This window comes from Choloepus didactylus, chromosome 18 (genome assembly GCF_015220235.1).
Source record: "Choloepus didactylus isolate mChoDid1 chromosome 18, mChoDid1.pri, whole genome shotgun sequence".
Taxonomy (NCBI): Eukaryota; Metazoa; Chordata; class Mammalia; order Pilosa; family Megalonychidae; genus Choloepus; species Choloepus didactylus.
The window spans coordinates 12979598-12996790 of NC_051324.1; the positions used below are offsets into that span (position 1 = coordinate 12979598).

Consider the following 17193-nt stretch of genomic DNA (forward strand, 5'->3'; position numbering starts at 1 on the left):
TTGGCCTTCGGTCTCCTAACTATTCCTAAATTAGCAAGATGCGTATAAGCTTTATGTTAAGAGGAGGCTGGTGCAGTGTTACAATGATACACCAGCTTAAATTTAGGCCCAATGCCCTGCTGGGCCTAAATGAAGTGAAAGAGTATGTTTGGTATGCAGTAATATAATTTTTTTAATTAAGATTTGTTCACACATCACAAATCATCCAAAATATGCAATCTATTGATCACATTACCACATATTTTTTTAAATTTTTTCTTGTACCAGAAAAAGTGAAAATAAGAATTAAAAAAATAAGAGTAAACAAAGAACACCAAATCATCCCCCACATCCCACTCCTGCCCTATTTTTCCTTTAGTGTTTTGCCCCCATTTTTCTATTCATCCATCCATATACTGGATAAAGAGAGCGTGATCCACAAGGCTTTTACAATCACATTGTCATGCCTTATAAGCTACATTGTTATACAATCATCTTCAAGATTCAGGGCTACTGGGTTGTAGGTAGCCCTACAGGTATTTACTTCTAGCTATTCCAATTCATTAAAACCTAAAAAGAGTTATCTATATAGTGCATAAGAATGCCCACCAGAGTGACCTCTTGACTCCTTTTGGAATCTCTCAGCCACTGAAGGTTTTTTTCATTTCATTTCACCTCCCCCTTTTGGTCAAGAAGATGTTCTCAAGCCCATGATTCCAGGTCCAGACTCATCCTCAGGAGTCATATTCCACATTGCCAGGGAGATTTACACCCCTGGGTGTCAGATCCCATGTAGAGAGGAGGGCAGTGATTACACCCACCAAGTTGGCTTAGCCAGAGAGAGAGGGCCACATCTGAGCAACAAAGAGGCATTTGGGAGGAGGCTCTTAGGCACAATTATAGTCAGGCCTAGCCTCTCCTTTGCAGTAACAGGCTTCTTAAGGGCAAGTCCCATGATAGAGGGTTTGGCACATCAACCCACAAATCCTCAATGTCTGTGAGATGCAGTAATAGAAATTTAAATGATTGGTGGGTTACTTGGGCACAGGCCACCCCATCTCTGGTTACTCTTGGTAAGACCTATGACTATACCCAGATAGCCTCATATATTATGAGTTACATTCAGGAATTAGTAATAGAAACTAGAAATAATTTATTTCTCACTCTCATAGAAAAGAAGCTCTGAGATAGGCAGTGCAAAGTGTTCCATAGTAATTAGGAGCAAGGATCTTAGATCTTTCTGCTCTACCATCCTTAGACATGGCTTGTATCCTCAAGGCCACCTCATGGCCCAAGATGGCTGCTGGATATTTAGTCATGATGTCTGAGTTCCAGGCAGAAAGCAGTCAGAAGGAGAGAAAGAGGAAAAAGTGAACTGCCACTGTCTATCCCTCTCAAAGTACCTTCCCAGCCACTTCTGTTTACAACCTATCAACCAAGAAGTGCTGAAAAACTTAGTCCTTCAGTTAGGCCCATTGCCACACAGAATGGAATCAGGGTTTCTTTGGAGGAAGAAGAGGGGTATGGATATTGGAGAGGCAACTGGCATTCTCTGTTACACTCCATAGGAGGAAGACCCAGGACTTACTCAGGGGCCATCTGAAATGAGGAGACCACCCCAACACCTGTCACTGCTGTTACATCAGCTGAGGCCTTCTAGAAGAATTGCTGACCCTGCCCCAAGAAACTGAGGAAAACCCTGTGCCTCAGGGGCCCACAGGCTGCCAGAAAGAAGCCCCCATTCTGAGGAGCAGTGAAAAGCTATAATCTTTTATTGCCTTTTGGCCTGGCTCTTCCCCTCTCCGCCTCCTCACTGGGTGACAAGAGGTGGCACTAAAGCTTGGCAATATTGCTTCACCATGAAAAGGCCCACTCATACAGGGCAAAGAACCTGCTACTATTAGCTCCATTTTGAAAAAGGAAAATTAGTTTTCAGACCAAGAGGTGGTGGTCTCCATCACCCATCCCAGGTAACTCTCTCAGGATTTACCCAAAAATAATGAGAACGAGCCCAAGGGTGCAAGTGGCAATATTGGACATCCCACTTGGACAGTCTGGAGACAGCAAGTCAGGGGTGTCTCCTGCCCTCAAAGAAACTACATCACAAGGACCTTGTGCTAAATACCAAGTTGGAAAGTGAGGAAAGGGTTTCAGATGCTGACCTGAGGGGGAAGTCAGACAAGGGAGGCCCCCTTCCAGTTTGGGGCTCAGAGAAGCTGAGGGAGGTTTAAGTTATTTTTTAATGATGGGGAGGATTTGGATGTGGAAGATGGGATAACATCTTTCCAGATGTCAATGCAGCATGAGCAAAGACCAGAAGAGAGCTTGCCGGCCTGACACTTGACTCTGCATCCCTCCTTCTCCTGCTTCCTCCCCTTCTTGCTCAGCCCTTGCATTTCTTCTCTGCATCCTAAGGAGGATGGATGAGGACTTCCTCTGAGGCTAACCAGTCAGCCTTGGACAGATTCTGCAAGCAAAGCCCTGCTGGGGTCCTCAACCACAGCCCACACTTCCCACCTGGATTCTGTCTGTATATCACGGGCACTCAGGAAAAAATTTTTGAACAAATTAATGGATGAACAAATGAACTGTTGAATGGGGCCACCTGAGCAGCTGAACTTGCTCCTCAAGGGATGTCCTCCATGCAGGGACAAAATGGACTTCCTTTGGGTCCACCCAGGACCAAGTCTCAAAGGGAAAAGTGACCCATAATACATGGTTGTGCAGTAAAATGAATGATCTTGGTGTCAATTATTTAGAAACAAGCCTCTAATGTGAACAATCAGAAGTGAGGAAAAATCGATATACTTTTTCTCATTGTGTAGAAATGGAAAACAAGTTTCATTTTACTCTAGCCCCAGGGAGAAAAGGGCAAATTAATGGTTCCTGTCAGGGGCTCCTGTCCTACCTTCCTGCCCAGGACCTGGCTCAGAAAGGCTCTGATTAGAGGGGTTAGTGGGTTCTGATATCAGGCCTGAAGTCCCTGAGTGAATTCAGGGTGCACACACTTGTGCACACACACACACATCATAAAGAGGCATGCACATATGTTGTCATATACACTGTGCATGAATACACATGGACACATATCTATGTACATGTATACACATACATTAACATAATTCCATCTGTCTACACATATGCATGTGCAAGGGTGACACATGTGTAATCACACCTGTGCACATTTGAACATTCACACACACATGTGAATACATGAACCCAGGTACCTGCACCACTCACTCACATAGACACTTACCTTTGGATCCTCTGACACATAAGGCTTGCTGAGCTAAATTGCAGTATTGGGTTTGATTGTAATGGACTACTAAAAAATTAGATGGAAAATCAGCAGCCTTACCAGGAATCTTCTCATTTCTGCACCTCCATCTGGTCACCCAAGGGGCTTCCCTTGCTCAAGGACATTTAGACTTTTAGGAAAATATGCATACTTAGAAAACCTCATGTGAACATCTGTATTCATTTCCTATTGCTCTTACAAGTTCCTACAAACACAGTGGCCTGAAACACAAATTTATCTTATGCTTCTAGAGGTCAGAAGTCCCCACTGGATCTTACAGGGCTAAAACCAAGGTGTCAGCAGGGCTGTGTTCCTTCTGGAAGCTCTAGTGGAGAATCCATTTCCTTGCCTTTTCCAGCTTCTAAAGCCACCTGCATTCCCTGGACCATGGAATCTTCCTCCACCTTCCCAGCCAGCAGTGTAGATTTCCATGTCTCTCTCTGACTCTGACTGTTCTGCCTTCCTCTTCTACTTATAAAGACCTTCGTGCTGGGAACGTTACTATAAACCATTGACTATAGTTAATACTATGATTATAATAATATTCTTTCATTAATTTTGTAATATATATTATTATTCCATATATATATTATTCCATATGTAATCTTAAATCCCCCTTGCTCTGTAGCATAGCTCACTCACCATTCTGGGGATCAGGACATAGACATTTTGCAGGTCATTATTCTGCCTACTACACTCACACGTTGACAGTAAAGAGCACAGAGACACTTCCAGAACAGCTTTCTAGTTAAGCACATGGACTTTAAGCTCAGCTAGGATTGGAATTTTGAAGCATGCCCAAGTGACCTTGGGCATGCTTTAAAACCTCTCTAAGCTTCAGTCTCACAATCTGTAAAACAGAAATAATAGCACCTACATCATGGGACTATTGTAAGGCTTAAATAAGATAACGTATGCAAAGCGACTGGTGGTAAGTAAACTGCCAGTAAGCCATTGCTATGAAACAACTCACAAAATCTTACAGGCAGAGCCCTGAATTTGGTCTTTTGTGCATGGCTCTGTTGTAATGGTCACACCTTTGATTTGATGAGAAATCATTTCCTTTTCCAACCCTGCAATTTCTGGGCTCTCTACATTTCCGTGAAATTTTGCTTGCTAACTGGTCGATTCTTTCTTGAGCTTATCTCTTTCAAGTGCAATTAGCAGCAGCCAGCTCCTGCTTTCAACATTCTGTCTCAAAATCTCTTCACCCAATTTAACAAAATTTTAGGCACATTGTTACCTTCCAGGTTGTTGCAAGTGACAGTTTTGCCAAATGTTTCACCATCACCAAAAATGAGGCCATTTTACCAGCCTTCTATTGAGACAGAGCTGAGGGACGTGATGCCATTGGCTGGGAATGCCTTTACCATTGTCAGTAGGGGCAGAGACCTCTAAAAAGGTACAATCCTTTAACTCCATTTTCAACAAAACTCATGATCTTCACTCACACTGCTTCATCCAATGTCTCTTCTTTACAGTTGTTCCAGTTTGCTAATGCTGCCTTTTCACAAAACACCAGAAATGGATCGGCTTTTGTAAAGGGGGTTTATTTGGTTACACAGTTACAGTCTTAAGCCCATAAAGTGTCCATGATAAGGCATCAACAATCAGGTACCTTCACTGGAGGATGGCCAGTGGTGTCCAGAAAACCTGTGTTAGCTGGGAAGGCATGTGGCTGGCATCTGTTCCAGAGTTCTGGTTTCAAAATGACTTTCTCCCAGGACATTCCTCTCTCAGTCCCTGTGCATTTTTCAAAGTGTCCCTCTTGGCTGTAGCAAGCTCACTGCTTCTGTCTGAGCCTTTATAGGACTCCAGTGAACTAATCAAGGCCCATGCTGAATGGGCAGGGCCACACCTCCATGGATATTATCTAATCAGAGTTATCACCTACAGTTGGGTAGGTCACATCTCCAAGGAAACAATCAAAGAATTACAATCTAATCAACACTAATACGTCTACCCACACAAGATTGCATCAAAGATAATGGCATTTGGGGGGACATAATACATTCAAACTGGCATAATAGTCTTAACATTATATCAGCATATAAAAGTAAACTGGTGGCCTGCCCCCAAAAGTGTGGATAGTCACACTAGAGCAGGACCACCAGGACTTGTGCCCTGGTTCCACCACTTAGTAGTCGCACGATCTTGGGCAAGTCACAAGCCACTTATAACTATATAAACATTAGCTAGTATTATTTTATTTCATTTAAAATTGGGGAAAAGGCACCAATTTGCAGAGCTATGCTTGGTGCACCACAGCTCCTCCCACTTAGCCGCCTAGGTGGCTCTCTGTTGCCTCACTAAATGAGCTTTAAGTTCTGCTCTAGTTTCCTGGCTGCTAAAACAAATGCCATGCAATGGGTTGGCTTTAACAATGGGAATGTATTAGCTCATGATTTTGAGGCTAGGAGAAGTACAAAATTGTGGTACCCCTAAGGCAGTGCTTTCTTCCTAAAGACTGGCAGTTCTGGGCTTGCTGGTGGAGATCCTTGGTCCTTGGCTTTTCTGTCACTTGGCATTGCACATGGCAGCCTCTCCTGGCTTCCCTCTCTCTCTCTCTCTCTCTCTCTTTCTCTGTGTGTGTGTGTGTGTATGTGTGTGTGTGTGTATGTCTGAATTTCATTCTGTCTATGAAGGACTCCAGTAAATATGTTTAAGACCCATCCTGATTCAGTTGGGCCACTCCTTAACTGAAGTAACCTCATCACAATGTCCTATTTACAATGGGTTCACAGCCACAGGAATGGATTAAGATTAAGAGCATGTTTTTCTGATGTACACACAGCTCCAAGCCACTACAAGTTCCCTCAGTCACCTACAAAACACCATGATTTGCTGTATATCATATGGACATAAGTGGTGTGCTGGCTTGGATGTGTTATGTTGCCCAAAATGCCATCTTTGATACAGTCTTGTGTGGACAGGAAACGTATTGGTGTTGATTGGGTTGGAGACTTTTGATTAGATGTTCCCATGGAGATGTGATCACTCAGCTGGGGGTGAGGTCTTTCATTGGATAATTTCCATGAGGTGTGGCCCCGCCCATTCAACATGGGCCTTGATTGGCTCACTGGAGCACTATAGAAGCTCAGACAAAAGGAGGGAGCTTGCTACAGCCAAGAGGGATACTTCGAAGGATGCACAGGAGCTGAGAGAGGAGCTGCAGATGAGAGACAGTTTGAAGATGGCTGTTGGAAGCAGACTCTTGCTCTGGAGAAGCTAAGAGAGAACAGACACCCCAAGAGCAACTGAGAGTGACATTTGAAGAGGAGCAGCAGCCTAGAGAGAAACGTCCTGGGAGAAAGCCATTTTGAAACCAGAACTTGGAGCAGATGCCAGCCACGTGCCTTCCCAGCTAACAGAGGTGTTTCCAGACACCACTGGCCATCCTCCAGTGAAGGTACCCGATTGTTGATGGTTACCTTGAACACTTTATGGTCTTAAGACTGTAACTGTGTAACCAAATAAACCCCCGTTATAAAAGCTGATCCATTTCTGGTATTTTGCATCCTCGCAGCATTACCAAACTAGAACAGGTGGTGAGAGGGACCCCTGAGGAAAAAGTCTCTGACTATTCAATGAGAAATGGACTCAATTTTCAAGAGGTTCTCATATATTTTAGAACCAGCCTTTGGCAGAAAGAAGCTACTCAGTCGAAAGTTTCAGAAGTCTTTTCTGTTGCTTTGTGTGACTCATTTAGAGCAATGGGTGATAAATGAGGGAAGGTAGTAGAAGCTGGGGAAAGGCAGCAAACTCTTGCTTCAAGCAGGGGAGAGAACAATGCACCATTGTTTGTAGTGGATTCCTGGAGGAAATCCTCATGCTTGTGAGTCATTTGTAATTAACTCAACCTGGGATGAAAAATGTTGTGTATATGAAAATGTTATACTACCTGTGTAATGATAAATCATTAGCAGATGCTACAAGCTTGAAGATCGTTATTAATGACTTTGGAAGAGAAAAAGGGTTGTGGGGAATGTTTGGTTCAGAGGGAGGAAACAATTCTTCAACTCCAGCCTGTTTGGCTGACACCGAGTGGTGTGCGTAGGAACCTCGATCTGGTTATTCTGAGTTGACGGGAACTCTCCCCCCGGATGGGGAAGTCTGGCACCCTCACCCATGCCTTCTTGCGGGGAGACTGAGTCAAGACTTCCTGTGATCAGTGAGGTCTTGAGTCCTTGGAGGTTTGGGTCCCTGCTTCTCCTGTGCACACTGGAAGGGCCCCTGGGCATACCTGTCAAGCTCAGCCAGGAGGAGTCACCATTTGATATGGGGCAGTCATCATTTCCAGTGCTTAATCTGTGCCAAATTCTCACCTCTCAAGAGAGTATTCCAAATGCTCAATCCTCAGCATCAACAAATAAACCTGACCCATCTACTACCCAGCAGACCCTCAGGTATTTGGGGATCACATCGCATCCCACCCACAACAGCTTTTGCACACTGGTCCAGGCCCCATTCCTCCATGTCCACATGGGACTGGATTGCACACGAAACCCCCAGCCACCAACTGGCTTAGGAAAGGGCATGTGGCCAATTCAAGCTAATGAAGCACAGGGAGAGGTTTCCCTGAAAACTGAGAAAAAAGCTTCCTCGTTCTTATGCAGAAGCTTTCTCTTTCTCTGGACTTTATAATGTGTGCATGGGAAACCAGAAGCTATTACCTCTCTTGCCTCCTTAAAAGCAACACTCTGAAGACAAGGATGAAACAGGAGAGCACAGGTGAGGGAATTGCATCAAATGGACATTGGAGCCGTTAGATCAAGCTGGCCCTAATGGCACCTTATACCTGGACTTCAAGTTACATGAGTCAATAAATTTCCTTATTGTTTAGGCCAGTTCAAGTCTGTTTTTCTATCATTTGTGGTCAAAGTCATCCTAACTGATATATCTCCCCTCATAAAATGAAGAATAAATTTCTCCCAAATGTCTGTGTTTCCCACCCAAATGTCTCCACCCTGCAAGCTCTTCTCCCACCCCACCTGTTCAACCAGTGAACACCTCATGCCCTCTGAGCCCACTCCCCTGGGAATTTTCTTATTTGTGTTCTATGGAGTCTGTCTCTTTGGTGTTTAAAACTATGATAAGTAAGACTTAGAGCTGCCATGAGTCCTGCCATGTGAAGAAAGCTGTTCATCACGGACAAGTAAATGAAACAAACATGCTCATGAGGCAAAGATGAGCTTTGGGGGAGTTGGGGGCAGACAGAGAGACTTGAGAGTATTCAAGCCCCTGGTTCCAACTCTTCATGAAACCCAGCAGCTTCCCTGCCTTCCGCTTGACTGATCTGCCCTTCCTGATATTCTGCAAGCCAACAAATTGTTCTTTTAAGCTTAATCTTCTCTGAAGTTGGTTTCTGTAATTTTCTGTCCAAAAAAATTCTTTAAAATGTACCCTATGCCCTATCCCCTAAAATCACCTTTAATGAATTCAGCATCCCATATGATCCTCCTCTAACAACCTGGTCTGACAACCCTCCAGCTCTCTAACTCAGTGACGTTCCTTTCTCTTCTGCTGCCTCCCAGGCTGGGTGCCCTGTCATAGCTCCTCCACCTCCAGGGTCTCAGACATGGCTGTGTTCATGGTGCATAATCACAAGATCTGGAATTAGAAGCCTGAACCCATGTCAAGCACTGAAGGATGGTTAGAACTTGGAAAGCAAACCTGCCTATTTCCACAGCCAAAGCCACCCACACTCATCTCCCTACAAATTCTGGACCAAGTGCTGCACTCTGTGACCTCCTGGGATCCCTTGAACCCCGGCAATAGGGTCTTGTCCTCCATGGTCAAAGATCTTACCCTTTGACCCTTCACCAGCTTCAGACTACTGAGCTTCACTGGAAATTAAATAAACTGATGCTGGTTATTCATTCCACAAACATTTATTGAGCACCAATTTTTTTTTTAAATGCCAAAATAAGTTCTTATTAGATCATGGGTAGATTCCTCTCAAGTTGCAGAACAGTTTCCTTCAAGGCACAATCTTCTGCCCAATGGACTTTGCTCCCCAAAATGAGGTTCTGAAACACATGTTGAATAACTGTAGTAATCTGTATCTCCACCTGTAGGTTTTGCCATATGGTCTTTATCTTGTCTGAATTTTCCATACTGTCCAAATCATCTTTTTGTTTATTCTTTTCAGTTTGTATTTCTAAAAGTTTACTTTCTGACGCTTGTTTTAATTGCAGTCTCTTCTTTCTAACATCCAGCAGTTTTTCCTCAAAGTCCCAAGATTTCTGCTGTGATTTCATTATTAATTTATTTAGCTTTAATACATGTTTCAGGTCATCCATGAGTAAACTAGTTTTGGTGTCAGTTTTCTCCAGGTTTCTTTTATGTGCCGATGAAAGCTGCAACCTGTCTAATGCAAGACTTTTCATTTCAAAGGCAATTTTGGACCCTTCAAGTTCATTTTCCAAGTCCTCAATTTTAGCCTCAATTTGCTTTTCTTGCATTTGTTCTGGAGATTTTTCTTGAATTGCAACAACCATTGATTTATATTCCAAAAGTTGCTGTTTTTTTTTTTTTTTTCTTTTGTGCTCTCAGCCTGAGCAGCAGGGTCTTGCAGTTCTCTCCACCCGCTGCCTCAGCACCAGCTACCCATGGCTGCTGACAGCACTGCCTTCCCCTCTGGAATCAGCAGGCTCGGCAACGGCTTTCTCCTCTGTTTCTCCATTGCTGGCCAGGCGGAAGAGCTGCCACGCAGGACAGGCAGAGGGACATGCAAACATGTCACGATACCGTGGGTGCCTCAGAAGTGAGCACCAATATTATAGCACCATTTATTGGTGCTCAAACATTTATTGAGCACCAATAATGGTCCTAGATGACTAAAACACAGTTCTTGCCTTTGCCAAGCTCTTTTTCTATTGGGAGACCTGCACTATGAACAAATAACATCAACACAATATAATGAGTTGTATTTTAAACCCAGAGCCTTTTAAGAGCCCAGTGGAGAAGCAACGTGTAGGGACAGCTCCCTGGGGTTGGTTGGTGGCTCCTCACTTTAATCTGGAAGAATTAACAGGAATTTGGAGGCACAGGATATTCCAAGAAGAAGATAAATGCAAGACAGATTATTCATTCATCATTCAACAAGTATTTATTGAGCACCCACTAAGTGACAGGCATCATTACAAGCACAGAGGATGCAGCAGTGAGCTAAACTCTGTGAACCCCTGCCTCTGCCCAGACGAGCCCTGAAGACTGCAGCTACAAGAAACCCTGCACATGCAGAGAACTGATTAACACCTTAGTTTCCTGCAAATCTTCCCTCTCCCTCACCCCAGCCACCAAGAGCCATCGATTCACAGATTGTTATATGAGTCACATTTCAAATTTATCCACGTTCAGTGCCTTCTTGTTAGTTTCAGGAAATTCTTCCACCTTATCAAGATATTTACATATCCTGATTAATCATTCAATGAGTTAATTGTCACTTCTAGGTTCGTATCCCCTGCAAAATCAGGAAAGCATCTGCCCCCTGCATCTTCACTCAAGTCATTTGCAGAAATATTAGACACTCTGCACTGGAAATTAAATAAGCTTCATGTGTCAGAACCCTTGCACTGACCAAGCACTGCCATCCTCCCACTGGCATCAAACCATCCCATCACTTCCTCACTTAACACCTTCAGACTCTGATGATGTGCTTGATACTGTTCTGTTGCTAGATAGGCAGAGGTTACCAGCTCTGCCTTCCATGGGTTCTGTATTTAGCCAGGTTTACAAAGGAGGCAGTACTGACCCTGACAGTAGAAGGTGGGAAATATTTCTGAAAGAAGAGGGCATTTAAGCTGGCTCTTAGCAGACATATGTGAGTTTTCAGGGTGGAGAAATGGAAAAGGATTTCCCGGAGGAGGGGGCAGTAATTGCAAAGCAGGATGCATGCAGGAATCTGTGACTGCCTGAGCAGGGCTGCATCTTCGGGGATATGAGGGAGTCAGAAATACAGGCAAGGGCAGATGGTGGGAGGCTGTGTGCCAACACTCCCTGGGGGGTTATTTAAGCCGATGTCATCCTCCAGCATGTCCACAAAGACGTCTTGAGAAGCCACCCTTCTGCTGTGAGGCTGCGTGTGCCTGAGGTTCTGAGTTACATCATTTCTTGATAAATAATTCAAAACCCAACTTCAAGGGACCACATATGCCTTCTCATTCAAGGAGCAATGATTTATGGACACTTAGATTTCAAACACAAAAGACTCTGCTTCTAATTTTTTTAGAGCAGAAACACTCAGGATTTTGTACACTGATAGGCATGTACAGAAAATGAGAACAAGAGGAAGCTCTGGGCTACTTGATGTAAATATACAGAGATGCTAACATCCTCTAATAGGAAAGAGGAACTAGCCTGCCACCTGCCTCCTACCACCTGCTTTCTGCCTCTCCATCCTCGGGGGCAGAGAGAGAGACAAGAATGCTTTCTGTTAATCCTAGTGTTTCCCTGTTATAGCCAGACCCCTTTGAATCACAGATGGGGAAATTGTCCAAAATCATGCAGGAGGAGCGGCAGAATCAAGTCACTCAGAGCTGCATATCCCCAGCTAATGCAGTTTCTACTTCTTTGAAGCCTCACCAGTTTCTAAAATATCTATTTTCTTCATTATTACGGTCTGTGAAAGCAGCATGATTCAGCAAACAGAGCAGATCCTGCTGAGAGGGAACTGTGAGCTCAGCTTCTCATTCTGCCACTCACCAGCTGCCTCATTTTAGACAAGTTATTGCATCTCTCTATGCCTCGGTTTTCTCATCTCTAAAATGGGGGTTATAGTGAGAAGATCTCATAAGGATTATAGAATGCTTGAAGAGGGCTCCTTGCACACACACTCATTTTTTAATTCACAAATTGTGCCAAAAGGAATTTATGCCTTTTGCCATCTTTTTCTATGCATTGTTTCCCCCTTTTATGTTGTGCATGTACATCTATGATGTAAAATAGAGACCTAACCTACTTTTGCAGCAACATCTTTATCATATACCAAGTTAGGTAGATATCTCTTCAATCTAACAGTTATAAAATGAGTAAATCCAGTGTTGGGTAGCATTAAAGAGACAGACTGATCACTGTCAATGAGGATATAATTGGCATGATATTTTAGCCAAAATCTCTAAATATATGGTTATATTTAAAACATATATACTCTGAGGAGATGGAAGAAGATGGCGGCATAGTGAGGAGTGGCAGCTAGTTTGTCCCCCTGGAACAACTAATAAACAACCACGACAAAAGTGACTGTCTTCTCATTATACACCAACCTGAATTGGGGAATGCCTGATATCACAGCATAAAATCTATAAGTAAAAACTGCAGATCCTCTTCCCCCAAGACCTGAACTTCAAAGTCTTGTGGTGCTAGAGAGCAGTACTCTCCAAGCAAGTGAATATAGCTCAGCTGAGCTCCAACTGGGGTTTTAATTAACAAACATGGAATGCTCAATACAAGATATGAATCCCCAACAAACAGACAGAGGCTTTTTGTGATGACTGACCTTGGAGAGCTGGAGGGTGGCTGTGGACTGGCCCTGAAGGGGGCTTTCTGTCCCTTTCTCAGCTCAGTGGAGAAAGCCTCAGCCATTTTCAGTTCCCAGCACTCTGATCCAGACAAGGGTGGAGATAGCAGACTGAGAAACTATTCAAATACCTCTCCTTGGGGGAGTATCTTTCCTAAGAGGAAAGATGTGGGGCACAGCTCTACTATCCCCCTTCCATTCAGAACAAGACCCCAGAGCCTGGGGGAAAACAGCCATGGGCCACACCTCCTTACACCAGTCTGGAGCTACAAGCTGACAGGTGCCACCTGCTGGGCAGAAAAGCACAGTGGCTTGAGGCCTCACAGGGTGTACCAGTCTTCTAAGATACACCCTCCGGGAAACAGGATACTATTCTCTCCTCCCAAGACCTGAGCCCATTCTGGTCTGGGGAAACCTGATTGGGGTAACCTAGGAAACCAGATGCCTAGACAACAGAAAAACACAACCAACACTAAGAAAAATGAAGCTCTGGCCCAAAGGAACCAACTTACATTTCAACTGAAATATGGGAATTTAAACAACTAATACTAAATCAATTCAAAAAGTTTAGGGAAGATATGGCAAAAGAGATGACGCATATAATGAAAACACTGGGCGTACATAAGGTAGAAATTGAAATTTCAAAAAAAACAACTGGCAGAATCCATGGAAATGAAAGGCACAACACAAGAGATGAAAGACACAATGGAACATACAACAGCAGATCTCAAGAGGCAGAAGAAAACACTCAGGAACTGGAGAACAAGGCACCTGAAAGCCTACACACAAAAGAACAGATAGAGAAAAGAATGGAAATATATGAGCAACATCTCTGAAACTTAAGGACAAAATGAAATGCAGTAATGTACATGTCATTGGTGTCACAGAAAGAGAAGAGAAGGGAAAGGGGGCAGAAGCAATAATGAAAGATCCAAGAAGTGCAGCATACCCCAAACAGAATAGGTCTAAATAGGCCTACACCAAGACACTTAATAATCAGATTATCAAACATCAAAGATAAGAAAAGAAACCTAAAAGCAGTGGGAGAATCTCAATCCATCACATACGAAGGAAACTTGATAAGACTGTGTGTGGATTTCTCAATAGAAACCATGGAGGCAAGAAGGAAGTGGGGTGATATATTTAAGATACTGAAAGAGAAAAACCACTAACCAAGAATCCTATATCCAGCAAACCTGTCCTTCAAATATGAGGGAGAGATTATAATATTTTCTGACAGATAATGACAGAGTTTGTGAACAGGATAACTGCTGTACAGGAAACACTAAAGGGAGCACTGCAGATAGAAAGGAAAAGACAGGAGTGAGAGGTTTGGAAAATAATTTTGGGTGATAGTAGCACAGTGATGTAAGTACACTGAACAAAGATGACTGTGAGCATGGTTGAAAGAGGAAGGTTAGGAACATGTGGGAAACCAGAATGAAAGAGGAAAGATAAAGACTGGGACTGTATGACTCAGTGAAACCTAGGGTGCTCAACAATTGTAATAATAGGTACAAATATGTTTTTACATGAGGTAGAACAAATGAATGTCAACATTGCAAGGTGTTAAAAATAGGATGGGATTGGGGGGAAAATAAAATGAATGCAAACTAGAGACTATAATTAACAGAAACATTGTATTATGCTTCCTTTAATATAACAAAGGCAATATACCAAAGCTAAATGCATTTGAGGGGGAATAGGGGAAGGGTATGGTACTCCTGGCATTGGTGACATTGTCTGACTCTTTATTCTACTTTAGTTTAATGCTACCTTTCCTTTTGTTACTTTCAGGCTGTCATTTTTTCTCCCTCTCTTTCTTTTTTCTTTTTCTTTTGTCCCTCTACCTTCTTTGACTCTTCTTCCTTCTTTGTGGAAGAAATAGAGATATCCCTATATAGATAGTGGCAATAGTGCTGAATACATAAATACATGACTATACAGCGAACCAATGATTGTTTACTTAGGACAGAATGTATGGTGTGTGAACAAAACCATCTTAAAAAAATGGGTTGATGAAGAAACCTTGAGGACACTATACTGAGTGAAATAAGACTGATACATAAGGACAAATATTGCAGGGTCTTACTGATATGAACTAATTATAATATGTAAACTCCTAGACATGAAACATAAGTTACCAGGACATAGAATGAGGGAGAATGGGGAGCAGTTGCTTATAATGAGCAGAATGTTCAACTGGGGTGAACTTAAACATTTGGAAATGGACAGAGGTGATAGTAGCGCATTGTGAGAATAACTAACAGTGCTGAATGGTGTGTAAAGGTGGTGAAAAGGGTAAGCTCAGAGTCATGTATGTCACCAGAAGGAAAGTTGGAGGTTAAAAGATGGGAATGTATAAAACAGTGACTCTTGTGGTGGACAATGTCCGTGATCAATTGTACAAATATTAGAAATGTCTCTCATGAACTAGAACAAATGTATAACCCTATATCTAGAAATTAATAATAGAGGGGCATATAGGAAAAAATATGTACCTATTGTAAATTATATACTACAGTTAGTAGTAGTTTAACATTCATTCATTCATTAACAGTAACAAATATACTCTCCCAAAGCTATGAATCAATAATGGAGGGGGTGGTTAGGGGTATGGGAGGATTTGATTTTCCTTTTTTTTGTCTTTATTTCTTTTCTGGAGTAATGAAAGTGTTCTAAAAATTGAAAAAAATTAATTGTGGTGATGGGCACACAGCTGTATGATGGTACCATGGGCAGTTGATTGTACACTTTGGATCTTTGGATAATTGTATGGTATGTGAACAATCACAATAAAAAAATTCAAAAGATAAAAATAAGATATGTATATATATACTCTAAAGTCCTGCCATACCCCTTCTAGAATCCTGTCTCACAAATATTAAGCATAAGCAAGTAAAGCCCAATATTGTCTGTAATGATTAAAAAAAAGTGGAAATGATTTAAATATCTGCCCATTTCTGAATGAATAAATTATAGTACATTCATACAAATAAATATCTACAAAACTATTATTTTTAAAAGTTTACCATCTCAGAATCAAAAGCTTCTGTACCTCAAAGGAATTTGTCAAAAAGATGAAGAGGCAGCCAACTCAATCAGAGAAAATATTTGGAAACCATGTATTTGATAAGAAACTAATATCTTGCAGATAAAAAGAAGTCCTACAACTCAATGATAATAGTACAAACAGACCAATTATAAAATGGGCAAAAGATATGAAAAGACATTTCTCTGAAGAGGAAATACAAATGACTAAAAAACACATGAAAAAATATTCATCTTCACTAGCTATTAGGGAGATGCAAATCAAGACCACAATGCAACATCATCTCACACCGATAAGAATGGCTGCCATCAAATAAACAGGAAACTACAAATGCTGGGGAGGATGTGGAGAAATTCTTCATTGCTGGTGGGACTATATAATGGTGCAGCCACTCTGGAAGACAGTTTGGTAATTTCTCAGAGAACTAGATGCTGAATTACCCTATGATCTGGCAATTCCACTTCCTGGTATATACCCAGAAGATTTGAAAGCAGTGACATCAACAGACATTTGTACACTGGTGTTCATAGCAGCATTGTTCACAATTGCCAAGAGATTGAAACAATCCTAGTGTCCTTCAACAGATGAGTGGATAAACAAAATGTGGTATATACACATGATGGAATACTATGCAGCAGTAAGAAGCAACAAGGTCTTGAAACATATGGCAACATGGATGAAACTTGAAGATATAATTCTGAGTGAAATAACTCAGACACAAAAGGAGAGCTGTTGTGTGTTACCACTTCTATGAACTACCTGAACAATGTAAAAATGATGTCTTATAAGAGTACTGGGTACCTAGTGAGAGACAGTAGCTAGTGAGGGGGAATGATAATCTAATAGGTTCATATATGTTAATGATGGTGAATTAAAAGGTATGGTAATGGATAGGGGAAATGATTGTTTGTTAATGAGATTATAGGTATCAGAGCTGTATTGAAGGCAAATAGGAATGAAAGTGGTTGTTTAAAGGCATGTTTCCTACAGATCAGCCCCACAAATATAGATAGATGCTTGCATGATATATCTCTAAAGTATGACACTAGCACAGAGAGTTAACAACAGAAGGGTACCTGGGGAAAATCTACCCATTGCATACTAAAGACTATAATTTATAGGAATACCATACTAATATTAAACAAATACTAGGGACAAATAATTAAGGACTGACAAGAGGTATGAAATGTTTTCGTCTTGAGGATTGTTTAAATGGACAGTGATGAGGATTGTACAACTAAGTGATGATAACATGAGATATGGATGGATTGTCGTGGATATAACATATACTGTGTGAAATTGGGAACCCCCTTCTTTATAAGTCAAGCCCTCAATATTGATGCT

The 17193-nt window shown here is 42.0% G+C and overlaps 1 pseudogene; it reads right to left on the reverse strand.

Moving 5' to 3' along the window:
* Positions 1–9213: 9213 nt before the first annotated feature.
* On the reverse strand, positions 9214–10017 carry LOC119514620 (annotated as a pseudogene).
* Positions 10018–17193: the final 7176 nt, after the last annotated feature.